This window comes from Oratosquilla oratoria, chromosome 11, assembly GCF_046742065.1.
Source record: "Oratosquilla oratoria isolate Oo_2021 chromosome 11, ASM4674206v1, whole genome shotgun sequence".
NCBI classification, from domain to species: Eukaryota; Metazoa; Arthropoda; class Malacostraca; order Stomatopoda; family Squillidae; genus Oratosquilla; species Oratosquilla oratoria.
The window spans coordinates 30,667,833-30,672,832 of NC_134787.1; the positions used below are offsets into that span (position 1 = coordinate 30,667,833).

Below are 5,000 nucleotides of genomic sequence, written 5' to 3' on the forward strand. Positions count from 1 at the left end.
GAACACAAAGCGGACATTAGACACCACCGAGAAACCAACGCTCTAGTTAACCACATTGACACAGAGGGACACTTGCTTAACTGGGAGGGATCCACCATTCTAGCTAAAGGACTACACAAGAAACAACGGAAAATAATTGAATCACTTTACATTGCCAACCACAAAAACACAAACAAGAGAACTGGTGACTTGAAATGGACAAGATCTACCGCGACACTTGCCCTCCAGGAATGGCTTCCCAGACTCTAAGTAGATACCTTTTCCCCACTTCTACCTACCCTTTCCAGCTTTCCTCCTTTCACTCTGACGTTCCTTCTTGCACCATGCTACCTTACTTTACTTCACATGCTACCAATTCACATATCCTCCATCATTTCTACATTGTTCCTTTTTATCATGATTATTATTCTTTTAATATTATTTATTACTATTTATTTTCAACACTATTATTATTATTATTATCATTATTATTATTATTATTATTATTATTATTATTATTATTATTATTATTATTATTATTATTATTATTATTATTATTATTATTATTATTATTATTATTATTATTATTATTATTACTTTTGATGTTATTATTGTTATTATTATGTGTCAAGATTGAAATCTCACAGAGATAAATGCCAAGGTCAGCCACAGCATACAAAAGAAATTGATGACCCAGGTAAATAATTTTACTTATATTGTGTGCATTTCTCCCTTTTCATACGCAACTATATAAATTTGGTGAACAATGGAGAGCATGTGCAATAAAAATGTGAAGGCCTAAAGAGATGATACTTCAACTTCATTACTTCTAAATTTGGGTAATGACTTTTTGCACTCAACTTTGGGGTCTAGATGATTATTATTCATTTCATTCAACATTGTGTAATATATTTCATAGGTTCCATTGGAATTCAGCCCACATAGGATTCAGCCCAAAGGGATTTAGCCTAACCTAACCCAACTAAACCATTATTTTTAGTAAATTTAAAAATGGACTGAATCCTGTGTGGGCTGAATTCCAAGCCCACCTATTTCATATCCTGTTAATTATTTCCAAATAATTTAGTGGCTTGTGTGAATATGATCATTATCTAAAAAATAACTACTGTACTCATAAGTAGCCTAAATCATACTGTATTCATTCATTTATTTATTCATTTATGAATTATGCAATACGCTAAAATTTTCTGTTTCCATTTTAGGATCTGTATCAACAGCTTCAATCCCTTCATCATCGGCTCAACTTGAATTATCTGCATACCTGACTCCACCATTAAAAAGGTCACTATCAGACACCTCCACAGGCGCCACTTCTGCTAAATCATTTTCATCTAAAAGAAAGTCATCAACATCTCTGGACAGATTTATCATAAAAACCTCACCCTCTCAAAAGGAAAATCTCGACAAAGAAGTTGCAAGAATTTTATTTGCTACAAATTCACCATCAGTTTCTCAAGATGGTTCCGAACCTGAGGCCAGGTTATATTTCTCCATCCAGAAAAGATATTGCTGATAAGTACTTGGATCTTGTGTATGAAAAGGAATATAAAAAGTGTGCAGATGACCTGAATAATGAAATTGTATGTCTTTCAATTGATGGGTGGTCTAACATCCATAATGAGCCCATAATATGTGTCACTCTACCAACATCCACTGGTCAGATTTATTTAGTTGACACAATAGACTCATCAAGGAAACCTCACACTGCTGAATATCTTCTACAACTTGTACAAAGTTCAATCAAGAAGGCTGAACAAGATTTTGGTTGTCACATTTGAAGTGTTGTGACAGACAATGCAGCAAATGTCACTAAGATGAGAAAAGTCTTGGAGGAATCGAGTGAACCTGAGCATACCGTTCTCACATACGGATGTGCAGTACACCTACTAAATCTACTGGCTCATGACCTTGAGATTGATAATGTAAAACAACACGTGGACCATGTAGTTAAATATTTTAGAAATAATCATTATGCTGCTTCAAAGTATCGGCAGGAAGGTAGTCAGTGTCTAGTCATGCCCCAGGACACAAGGTGGAACACAATGTCAGACTTTCTCAAGGCCTATATAGATAACTGACCAATTCTAATGAAGATCTGTGAAGTCAACAGGGAAGCTATTGATACTGAAGTAAGAAACAAAGTATCAAATTTAGTCCTAAAATGTTCAGCTGAGGAATTACTGGATCGATTGCAGCCAATAGCAAAGGCTCTAGATGAGGTACAGAGTGACAAGTGCACCATTGCTCAAGCTGTAGATGTTTGGAAGAAATTACTTGGCCATCTCACAAACAATAAACAAGCTAAAAAACTGGTGAAAAAAAGGTATGAACAGTTTATCACCAAAGCTCACATACTTGCCAACATGCTTCATCCAGCACTTCAAGGAAAAATGCTCAGTACCGAAGAGGTGAATATTAGTATGTAGTATGCCAATGAGAAATATACACTTGTTCCTGTCATTATGAAGTTTCAGGCAAAATCACCTCCTTTCCAGGCGTTCACGTTTACTGAGTCTGTGACCAAGACCCTGAGAGCTATTGAGTGGTGGGATTCACATACAACCATATTAAACAGTGATATTCTCTTATCAGTGCGTCAACTCCTAACTGGAGTAGCCTCATCATCAGGAGTTGAAAGAGTTTTCTCCTCCAATGGACTTGTACACACAAAATTAAGGAATCGCCTCGGTAATGAGAAGGCAGCCAAATTGGTCTTCCTTCTTCAAGACAATGAACTCAAATGTGAATAATAATTAATATAAATAACTGTCCACTAACCTCATACAATAATACATGTTAAATCTGGCCAAAAATGGCATTTCAAAGCATAACAGTGCCTTAAAAACAGTTTCTTATTTCACTATAGAAGTGTATATTAACATGTACTGCATTGAATAAGTCAGTAGTTGATATACTTGTCCTATATACAATGTTAGGTTTCTAGTTTTGATATACTTGTCCAATATAAAATGTTACAAAGAAAGCAATGGCCTCCGCTAGCGGAGCCAGGAATCTGGGTGCGCACGTCCTGTGTAATAGTAGTCCTTGATATATACATACATACATATATATATATATATATATATATATATATATATACACACATATGTATATATACATATATATATATTATATATATGTATACATATATATATATATATATATATGTATATATATATATGTATATGTAATATATATATATATATATATATATATATGTGTGTGTATCTAACGCTCTCTCTCTCTCTCTCCTCTCTCTCTCTCTCTCTCTCTCTCTCTCTCTCTCTCTCTCTCTCTCTCTCTCTCTCTCTCTCTCTCTCTCTCTCTCTCTTTCTCTCTCTCTCTCTTTCTCTCGACCTTTCTTCATAGCAAGGCCGGAAGACACATAAAATTTGACAAATAAACACCTAAATACCTGCATGATTAATAGATGTATTACATAAATGAATAGACAAGCGTATAGATTAGTAATTGCACAGGTACGTAAATAATAAAGAACTAAAGAAACGAGTAAATAAACGGGTTTGAACTATAGATTGATTGATAGATAAAAGATTGATAATTTAACAAACAGATACACAAGTGGGTAGATCCGTAGATATGTAAACGGATATATTAGACAATGAAGTAAATCAATAGATTAAGAAGCATAAAGATAAATGAATACGTAATATTTATATAAATGAGCAAGTATCGAAAAAAGAATAATAGATAAAGTAAAATTCTTAGTCAAGCTAGTAGGTAACCATCCTATAAATGAATAAAATAATGACGGGCACGTATTAATGTTGACCACCCGGGGAGTAATAGCCCTTTAGTCATCAGACCTACGGTGTCTGCTTGGAAACTTCTCGAGAATAACTGGACGGAACTGGAGGAGAAGGGCTATTGCGGCTGTGTCCAAATCCGTTATCATTTATCTTCTTTTTATCTATTTTTTTTCCTTCTGACGGGTGTACCCCGGAGCTGAATAGAATATCTTGGCGGTAACCAGCCCCCCCCCAAAAAAAAAAAGCCACAAGGTACGTAAGAGGTTTATGATCTTTGCAGAGAGAGGGTGACGCAGATGTGGAGGGGTGGGGGAGGGGTGCTAGAGGATATTGCAATGGGAAATCATAAATATTCTAATGGAGGTCATCGCAGGCCACGCTAATCCAAGGAAGGTGTCCCCACTGGGATCGTGGGGACGCGAGCAGCCCTCCTCTCTCCTCCTCCTCTTACACCTCCTCCTCCTGATCCTCCTCCTCCTCCTCCTTCTCCTACTTTTCCTCCTCCTCCTGATCCTCCTCCTCCTCCTCCTTCTCCTACTTTTCCTCCTCCTCCTCATCCTTTTCTTCCAACTATTTCTCCTCCTCCTCCTCCTCTTCTTCCTCTTCCTTCTCCTCCTCCTCCTCCTCCTGCTCCTCCTCCTCTTCCTCCTACTTCTCCTCCTCCTCCTACTTCTCCCCCTCCTCCTCCTCTTTTTCTTCTTCCTCCTCCTCCTCCTCCTCCTCCTCCTCCTTCTTCTCTTCTTCCTTCTTTTCTTCGTACTCTTGTATCTGCTGCTTCTCCTCCTCCTCCTCCTCCTCCTAGTTGTCATTCTCTTCCTTCTCCTCCTCCTCCTCCTACTACTACTACTTCTCCTACTTCTCCCTTTCCTCCTCCTCCTTCTCCTCCTCTTCCTTCTCTTACTTCTCCTGGTTTTCCATCTCTCCCTCTTCCTCCTCCTAGTTCTCTTCCTTCTTCTCCTCCTCCTCTTTTCCTCCTCCTCCTCCCCTACTTCTCCTACTTCTCCTTTTCCTCCTCCTCCTCCTCTTCCTCTTCCTTCTCTTACTTCTCCTGGTTCTCCTTCTCCCCTCTTCCTCTTCCTAGTTCTCCTCCTCCTCCACCTCCTCTTCCTCTTCCTCCTCCTCCTAATTCTCCTACGTCTCGTACTCCTCCTTCTCCTCTTTGTACACCGCCTCCTATATCTCTTCCATCACTTAATCCTCCTCCTCCTATTCCTCCTCCTGCTCCTCCTC

General features: G+C 38.2%; 1 protein-coding gene across 1 annotated transcript in view; it reads left to right on the forward strand.

Moving 5' to 3' along the window:
* The window catches only part of LOC143030003 (uncharacterized), a 20,424-nt gene that overhangs the window by 11,819 nt on the left and 3,605 nt on the right, over positions 1–5,000 (forward strand). The gene's annotated exons all lie outside the window — the stretch shown is intronic.